The 9,991-nt window shown below is 42.8% G+C and overlaps 2 pseudogenes; both read left to right on the top strand.

The window, feature by feature from the left end:
• The first annotated feature begins 1,278 nt into the window (after positions 1–1,278).
• Positions 1,279–1,397, top strand: LOC134298104 (5S ribosomal RNA; annotated as a pseudogene).
• Positions 1,398–4,263: 2,866 nt separating this feature from the next.
• On the top strand, positions 4,264–4,382 carry LOC134298107 (5S ribosomal RNA; annotated as a pseudogene).
• The last annotated feature ends 5,609 nt before the right edge of the window (positions 4,383–9,991 follow it).

Here is a 9,991-nt window from a genome sequence, read left to right as displayed (position 1 = left end):
GTCATTCTATTGGATGCATTCCAGGATTAGGGGGTGGGGATATTTATTTCACAGGTAGCACTCTACATTTCATCAATTGACAGAGGTGTCTTACCAAGGACTGAAAGAGCTCCATCAACTTGAAGCCAGCAGAATTGAGCCGTGAAGCTGCTTAAATAACACCACTCTAAATACGCCAGATCTTCACTGTTCAGGGTAAGGTCTGCCAATTTATTCAATTCCATTTCATTCACTAAACATGTATGGCATGATACACCCCCACACCCACCCCTAATTCGGCTTACTTCCTGCCTCTGAAATAACAACCTGTTAGAAAGGGGGTTTCTTGTATGTGCTGGGAACTGACTAGAAGAGTCCACTCATTCTCTTATTTCCAACTTGAAGCTACGAGAACAACGGCTTAAAGCCATGCCATGCTCAAAGTACCTGATCTCGTGCAAATGGACACATCACTGTATCATTCAACTTGGGGGGGGGGGGGGGGTTGTAGGAAACAAAAGGAAAAATATTTAAATTTCCGGGTTTGTCATTTAAAAAATCAACAAAAGCAGGTTTAACCTCCAGTACTTATAGAGCTGTTTAAAGTTGGAGAGAACACTACAAACTACAAAGACAACAGTGCCATTTCTTTAATCAAGAGTCAAAGCTGACTCTCTTTTTTGCTTCCTGGCCATAGTTGCTCACACTCATTCCTTCCTAGAAGATGAATGGTGAAGGCATACTGGAGGCTGGGCTGCAGAACCCCTTCCGCTCAGTGATTTATTTTTCTATATCACATATGAAGGAACCGGACCGCTGGCTACTCCTGATCATTTGTCAGGAAACCTCCAAAGGAAATGCTTCTGCACCTTGACATTAATTCAAGACCTGGAAATTTAATCGAGATTTGGGGAACCTGGAGAAAAACTGCAGTTCAATCATATTTCAACAATTCAGGGACATTTGTCTGAGGAGTTGGTGAAAGAAAAAGAAAATCTATTGGGAAGACATCACAAATTGACATGCCACTTTATTGTGGATCTTGGGGGGAACCTGCAAAGGAATGACTTCTGCATCCTGATGGCAATTGAAAACCTGGAAATGTAGCTCAGGTTTCGGGAAGTTGTAAAAAACTTCAATGTCATAGATGGGCAAAACGGTTAAAAACCTTGATTAAAACACACTACATAAAATACACAGATTGAAATGTATTTTTATGAAATACACCTAAAACAATTCAGAGAACACAGATTAACATTAAAAATCAGCATCAAGAGGCTCAAAGCAGGGAAGCTGACAGCCTATGGCCTGACCACTCTGAATGCGCCCGATCTCATTTAATCTCGGAAGCTAAGCAGGGCCGGGCCTGGCTAGTACTTGGATGGGAGACCACCTAGGAATACTAGGTGCTGTAGGCTTTTACTTCATTTCGAGCATTCAATTTCACTGCCATTTCTTTAAGAAGAGGCAAAGTTGCCTGTCTTTTCTGCTGCCTGGACTTAGTTCCTCAAACTCCTTCCTTTCTGGAGGAAGTGGGGTGAGGCATGCTGAAGGCAGGGCTGCAGAATCCCTTTGCCTCGATGATTTATTTTTCTACCACTCGAACTATATCACATATGAAGGAATCGGAACACTGGCCACTAATACCTGCCAAGGAATGGCTTCTGCACCTTGGTGCAAATTAAAGACCTGGAAACTTCTTCCACATTGCAGAAACTTGGAAAAAACTTCAATCCAACCATATTTCAATGAATCGGGTCCTTTGCATCATGTGTTGATGAAATCAAATATGATCTATTGGGAATGCGGGAAGCAGCACATTACAACAATTCACTGTATAATGTAACTTTCTGGAGGGCACAAGAAAAATATTTCAATTTTCAGGTTTGCCGGTCATCAAATAAACTGGAGCAGGTTTCACATCCAGCACTTGCACAGCTGTTAAAATTCAGAGGGAAGGCCTGATAGCCTTCGATCTCAGAATCTAATAACTGTCGTGCCTGATTAATGCGTTTGTGAGAGCACCTGGGAACATTGATTTCTGTGGGCTTTTTACTGCTTAGAGCTCTCGAATTCAAAGCTATGTCTTTAATCAAGAGTCAAAGTTGACACTTTCTCTGGATGCCTGGCCTCAGGTCCTCACAATCCTTCCCCTTCAGAGGAAAAGCGGTGAGCGCACACTGAAGGCCAGGCTCCAGAACCCCTCCCTCGATGATATGTTTTCCTAAGACTCCATCAATATCACGTAAGAAGGAACCGTACCACTGACCACTCCTGGTCATCTGTTAGGGAACCTGCAAATGAATGGCTTCTGCACCTTGAAGCCAAGTTAACACCTGGAAACTCATTCCAGAATTCAGAAACTTGGAGAATAACTTCAATCCATCCAATTTCATGGAATTGGGACCTTTTGCGTCATACGTTTATGAAAGAAATATGATCTATTGGGAACGTGGGAAGCAGCACATTAGACAACTCACTGTACTTACATTTTCAGATGCCCTGTTCGTTAAATCAACAGGAGCAGGTTTCACATCCAGCACGTGCAGAGATGTCAAAACTCAGAAGGAACCAATGGAAACAGGACAACTGGTGATGGTCATATCATGGGAAATGCACCTAATATCGTTCTATCTTAGAACCTAAAAAAGGTCGTGCCTGATTAATGCGTGTGTGAGAATACCTGAGAACATTGAGTTCTATGGGCTTTTTTCTTCTTAAAACTCTCAAATTCAAAGCTATGGCTTCAATCAAGAGTAAAGGTTGACTCTTTTTTTTGTTGGATGCCTGGCCTCAGTTCCTCACAATCCTTCCTCTTCAGAGGAAAAGCGGTGAGAGCATACTGAAGGCTGGGCTCCAGAACCCCTTACCCTCGATGATATGTTTTCCTGCCATTCGGTCGATATCACCCACAAAAGAACCGTACCACTGGCCACTCCTGGTCATCTGTTAGGGAACCTGCAAATGAATGGCTTCTGCATCTAGAAGCCAAGTCAACACCTGGAAACTTGTTCCAGAATTCAGAAATTTGAAAATAACTGGAATCCATCCAATTTTATGGAATTGGGACCTTTTGAGTCATGCGTTTATGAAAGAAATATGATCTATTGGGAATGTGGGAAGCAGCACATTACGACAACTCACTGTACTTACATTTTCAGATGCGCTGTTCGTTAAATCAACTGGAGCAGGTTTCACATCCAGCACTTGCAGAGATGTTAAAACTCAGAGGGAACCAATGGTAACAGGACAACTGGTGATGGTCATATCATGGGAAATGCGCCTGATATCGTTCTATCTTAGAACCTAAAAAAGGTCGTGCCTGATTAATGCGTGTGTGAGAATACCTGAGAATATTGAGTTCTATGGCATTTTTTCTCCTTAGAGCTCTCAAATTCAAAGCTATGGCTTCAATCAAGACTCAAAATTGGCCCTTTCTCTGGATGCCTGGCCTCAGTTCCTCACAATCGTTCCCCTTCAGAGGAAAAGCGGTGAGGGCACACTGAAGGCCAGGCTCCAAAACCCCTTCCCCTCGATGATATGTTTTCCTACGACTCCGTCAATATCACGTAGAAAGGAACCGTACCACTGGCCACTCCTGGTCATCTGTTAGGGAACCTGCAAATGAATGGCTTCTGCACCTTGAAGCCAATTCAAGAACTGGAAACTCATTCCAGAATTCAGAAACTTGGAGAAGAACTTCAATCCATCCATATTTCATTGAAATGGGGCCTTTTGCCTCTTATGTTGAGGATAGAAATATGATCTTTTGGCAATGTGGTGAGCAGCACACATGGAACACTGACTACCGTTGACCTTGGAGGGCCTGACGGCATTTGAAAACCTGGAAATGTAGATCAGGTTTCAAGAAGTTGAAGAAAACTTTGTGCCTAATGGAATTTCATTGATTCTGGTTGTTTGGATTGATGGGATGGTGGAAGAAAATGAATCAATTGAAATGGGGGTCCTCCCCAAATTCATATGTTGAAACCTATTGCAGGTTTCAAAAGATTTTATTGGGTTGAAAGCTTTGATTATTAATACTTCCAGGTTTTCCCTTCGATGATAATGATGACGATGACGATGACAATAATAATTGTATTATGTCCCCACCTGTCATCAAAAATTACAGAGGTGCAAAACAGTTAAAAACCTAGAAGAAAGCACATTAGATAAAATACTTAGATTAAAATGTATATTTATGAAACATATACAAAACAATTTCAAGAACAAAGATTAACACTAATAATCAATTTCAGGAGACTCAAAGCAAGGAAGCCAACAGCCTACGGCCATACCACTCTGAATGCGCCCGATCTCGTTTGATCTCGGAAGCTTAGGAGAGTCGGACCTGGCTAGTACTTGGATGGGAGACCACCAAGGAATACTGGGTGCTGTAGGCGTTTTCTTCCTGTGGAGCATTCAACTTCACTGCCATTTCTTTAAATAAGAGTCAAAGTTGACTTTTCTTCTGCCTGGCTTCAGTTCCTCGAACTCCTTCCTTTCTGGAGGAAGTGCAGTGAGGGCATGTTGAAGGCAAGGCGGCAGAATCCCTTCCACTCGGTTAATATCACATATGAAGGAACCTAAAGGAATGGGCCTGATCTCGTTCAATCTCAGAACCTAAACAAGGTGGCTCCTGATTAATACGTGTTCTCTCGAGATTCAGAGCTCGTGCTCTCTAGAGCTCTCGAATTCAAAGTTATATCTTTAATCCAAAGTTGACTCTTTCTCTGGATGCCAGGCCGCAGTTCCTCACAATCCTTCCCAATCAGAGGAAAAGCGGTGAGAGCATACTGAAGGCTGGGCTCCAGAAACCCTCCCCTCGAGGATATCTTTTCCTACGACTCCGTCAATATCACGTATGAACGAACCGTACCACTGGCCACTCCTGGTCATCTGTTAGGGAAACTGCAAATGAATGGCTTCTGCACCTTGCAGCCAATTTAAGAACTGGAAACTCATTCCAGAATTCAGAAACTTGGAGAATAACTTCAATCCATCCAATTTCATGGAATTGGGACCTTTTGCGAAATGTGTTTATGAAAGAAATATGATCAATTGGGAATGTGGGAAGCAGCACATTACGACAACTCACTGTACTTACATTTTCAGATGCGCCGTTCGTTAAATCAACTGGAGCAGGTTTCACATCCAGCACTTGCAGAGCTGTTAAAACTCAGAGGGAACCAATGGTAACAGGACAACTGGTGATGGTCATATCATGGGAAATGCGCCTGAAATTGTTCTATCTTAGAACCTAAAAAAGGTCGTGCCTGATTAATGCGTGTGTTAGAATACCTGAGAACATTGAGTTCTATGGGCTTTTTTCTCCTTAGAGCTCTCAAATTCAAAGCTATGGCTTCAATCAAGAGTAAAGGTTGATTCTTTTTTTTTGTTGGATGCCTGGCCTCAGTTCCTCACAATCCTTCCTCTTCAGAGGAAAAGCGGTGAGAGCATACTGAAGGCTGGGCTCCAGAACCCCTTCCCCTCGATGATATGTTTTCCTACCATTCTGTCGATATCACCCACAAAAGAGCCTTACCACTGGCCACTCCTGGTCATCTGTTAGGGAACCTGCAAATGAATGGCTTCTGCACCTTGAAGCCAATTCAAGAACTGGAAACTTCTTCCAGAAATCAGAAACTTGGAGAAGAACTTCAATCCACCCATTTTCATTTCTTTCAGTCATTTTGCGTGTTGCGTTTATGAAAGAAATACGATCTATTAAGAATGTGGGGAGCAGCATGTATGACAACTCACTGTATCATGCAATTTGGAGGGCTTTCTGGAGTGCACAACAAAAATATTTAAATTTTCACCTTTCCCGTTCGTTAAAGTAACAGGAGAAGGTTTCACATCCAGGAATTACAGAGCTGTTAAAACTCAAAGGGAACCAATGGTAAGAGGACAACTAATGATGCCCAATGTCATGGGAAATGCGCCTGATATCCTTCAATCTCAGAATCTAAAAACGGTCGCTCCTGATTAATGCATGTGTGAGAGCACCTGGGAACATTGATTTCTGTGGGCTTTTTTCTCCTTAGAGCTCTCAAATTCAAAGCTATGTATTTAAACAAGAGTCAAAGTTGTCTTTTTCTCTGGATGCCTGGCCTCATGTCCTCACAATCCTTCCCCTTCAGAGGAAAAGCGGTGAGGGCACACTGAAGGCCGGGCTCCAGAACCCCTTCCCCTCAATGATATGTTTTCCTACGATGCCGTCAATATCCATGTAAGAAGGAACCGTACCGCTGGCTACTCCTGGTCATCTGTTAGGGAACCTGCAAATGAATGGTTTCTGCATCTTGAAGCCAAGTCAACACCTGGAAACTTGTTCCAGAATTCAAAAATTTGGAGAATAACTTCAATCCATCCAATTTCATAGAATTGGGACCTTTTGCGTCATGCGTTTATGAAAGAAATACGATCTATTGGGAATGTGGGAAGCAGCACATTACGACAACTCACTGTACTTACATTTTCAGATGCGCCGTTCATTAAATCAACTGGAGCAGGTTTCACATCCAGCACTTGCAGAGCTGTTAAAACTCAGAGGGAACCAAATGTAAGAGGACAACTGGTGATGGCCAGGTCATGGGAAATGCGCCTGATATCCTTCGATCTCAGAACCTAAAAAGGATTGCGCCTGATTAATGCGTGTGTGAGAGCACCTGGGAACATTGATTTCTGTGGGCTTTTTGCTCCTTAGAGCTCTCGAATTCAAAGCTATGTCTTTAATCAAGACTCAAAATTGGCACTTTCTCTGGATGCCTGGCCTCAGTTCCTCACAATCGTTCCCCTTCAGAGGAAAAGCGGTGAGGGCACACTGAAGGCTGGGCTCCAGAACCCCTTCCCCTCGATGATATGTTTTCCTACGACTCCGTCAATATCACGTAGAAAGGAACCGTACCGCTGGCCACTCCTGGTCATCTGTTAGGGAACCTGCAAATGAATGGCTTCTGCACCTTGAAACTAATTCAACACCTGGAAACTTCTTCCAGAATTCAGAAACGTGGAGAATAACTTCAATCCATCCAAAGAAATGGAATTAGGACCTTTTGCGTCATGCGTTTATTAAAGAAATATGATCTATTGGGAATGTGGAAAGCAGCCCATTACGACAACTCACTGTACTTATATTTTCAGATGCGCCGTTCGTTAAATCAACTGGAGCAGGTTTCACATCCAGCACTTGCAGAGCTGTTAAAACTCAGAGGGAACCAATCGTAAGAGGACAACTGGTGATGGCCATGTCATGGGAAATGCGCCTGATATCCTTCGATCTCAGAACCTAAAAAAGGTTGCGCCTGATTAATGCGTGTGTGATAGCACCTGGGAACATTGATTTCTGTGGGCTTTTTGCTCCTTAGAGCTCTCAAATTCAGAGCTATGTCTTTAATCAAGAGTCAAAGTTGACTCTTTCTCTGGATGCGTGGCCTCAATTCCTCACAATCCTTCCTCTTCAGAGGAAAAGCGGTGAGGGCACACTGAAGGCCGGGCTCCAGAACCCCTTCCCCTCGATGATATGTTTTCCTACGACACCGTCAATATCACGTACGAAGGAACTGTACCGCTGGCCACTCCTGGTCATCTGTTAGGGAACCTACAAATGAATGGCTTCTGCATCTTGAAGCCAAGTCAACACCTGGAAACTTGTTCCAGAGTTCAGAAATTTGGAAAATAACTGCAATCCATCCAATTTTATGGAATTGGGACCTTTTGAGTCATGCGTTTATGAAAGAAATATGATCTATTGGGAATGTGGGAAGCAGCACATTACGACAACTCACTGTACTTACATTTTCAGATGTGCCGTTCGTTAAATCAACTGGGGCAGGTTTCACATCCAGCACTTGCAGAAATGTTAAAACTCAGAGGGAACCAATCGTAAGAGGATAACTGGTGATGGCCATGTCATGGGAAATGCGCCTGATATTCTTCGATTTCAGAACCTAAAAAAGGTTGCACCTGATTAATGCGTGTGTGAGAATACCTAAGAACATTGAGTTCTATGGACTTTTTTCTCCTTAGAGCTCTCAAATTCAAAGCTATGGCTTCAATCAAGAGTAAAGGTTGACTCTTTTTTTATGTTGGATGCTTGGCCTCAATTCCTCACAATCCTTCCTCTTCAGAGGAAAAGCGGTGAGGGCACACTGAAGGCCGGGCTCCAGAACCCCTTCCCCTCGATGAAATTTGGAAAATAACTGCAATCCTTCAATGATAATGATGACGATGATGATGACGATAATAATAATAATTGTATAATATCCCCACCTGTCATCAAAAATTGCAGAGGTGCAAAACAGTTAAAAACCTAGAAGAAAAGAAAGGGGGGGAGCTGCGCATGCGTCAACGAGAGTAGACGTGCCTAATTGCTCTCCTAACTATAAAGGCAATTAAAGCCTCAAAAAGCCCATAAAGGGTCATAAATCTCTCCTTAACTGGAGTCCGGATCAAAGGAGAAAAGAGAGAAGGCTGGGAGGTCACAATCAAAGGTGACTGAAGCCATAAATCTCAGAATCCAAACAGAAGTTCGGACAACTGTGAGTATGGCGGACAGAAAGGAGAAGGAAGGGGAGGAAGAAAAATTGAACAAAATTATAACTACATTGGAACATCTTAAATTAAACATGGAGATTTTAAGACAGGGAAATGAGCAGACAAGAGAGCAAATCACACAAATTAATAGCAAACTCGGGCTGATAGAGAATAAAGTGGAAGAATGCCAAGAAAAGTTTAAGGAGGCAGCAGCGGAGATCAGAAGACAAAAAGGTGAATTAATCACTCTGAGAGACATTAATAGAAAACTTCTAGATAAAGTTGCTGACCTCGAGGACAGATCCCGAAGAGCCAATCTGCGTTTGAGAGCAGCAGGAGAGAGTCTTCAGATAAAGGAGAATCTGAAGGGAGTTATAGCTGAGTGGCTTGCAACAAATGCTCAGGTCCCATCGCAAGGAATCGAGAGGATACATTGGGCTTTCAGAGGAGGCAGGAAACCCAAGGATATTTTGATACGGTTCACAAGGGAGGCTGAAAGGGACATTGTTTATCGAAAATTGAGGAAAATGAAGAACCTGACCTTGGCTGGCAGTAAAGTATGGCCACTCCTGGATTTATCTTCAGAGACATTGGGAAAGAGAGCAGAAATGAGGGAAATTACAGGAACTTTGGAAAGGAAAGGACAACGTTATACCTGGGCTTTTCCAGCCACCCTAATTGTATATAAAGACAATAAATTATATAAAGCTTCCGACTTGGAAAGTGGGAGGAAAATGCTTAAACAGTTAAAACTGGATACAGACAGAAAAGAAACAGACGGTCTGGAGGAGGAATCAGATAAGACCAAGGACAAGCCGACTGGACAAGAAGCATCGAGGGAGCTGGAGACTGCAGAGAGAGGCGGACCAACAGAGACAGACTTACTTCAGAGTCTATTTGCAATGGGAGATCCAAAGGACAGGGAAGAAAAGAGAACTTTAAGGAATTTGAAGGACCTGGATTTAGAACAAATTAAATCTATAGAAAAACAATTAAGAGATCTTAAAAAACAGAAAATTAGAGAGGAGAATAGAAGAATTGAAACGAGATCTAGTACAGAGACTTAAGAATGAACAGCCTAACATTTGTGGAATAATGAAATTTGGACAAATGGGGTTAAAGGGGTAAAAGATGATGCAGGAGGGGAGAGCAGTGGATGGCAACGCAGTCACCGGTGGGAGGGAGTCTGGGAATGGAAGAGAACAAAGGGAAAACTCTTTCAGGTCTCCCTCTGATGGGAGGAGGGAGAGGTCTGGACTCTGGGGGGCATGGGGGAGGATGGGAAGACAAGCAGACAGGGGAAAGAAACTACAGGAGGGTAAATACAAATAATACCTGGTTATGGGTGAAGTAGTAATAATGTCTCATAATGTTAATGGTTTATCAACTCCACAAAGAAGGGCAAAAGTTATGAAAATGGTAAAGGATTATAAAGTTGGCATTCTGCTTTTACAAGAATGTCATAAGAGAAAGG

The sequence above is a fragment of the Anolis carolinensis genome, chromosome 3, assembly GCF_035594765.1.
Source record: "Anolis carolinensis isolate JA03-04 chromosome 3, rAnoCar3.1.pri, whole genome shotgun sequence".
Taxonomy (NCBI): Eukaryota; Metazoa; Chordata; class Lepidosauria; order Squamata; family Dactyloidae; genus Anolis; species Anolis carolinensis.
The sequence above is the reverse complement of the archived record's forward strand: the minus strand, read 5'-3'. Positions and strand labels throughout refer to the sequence as shown.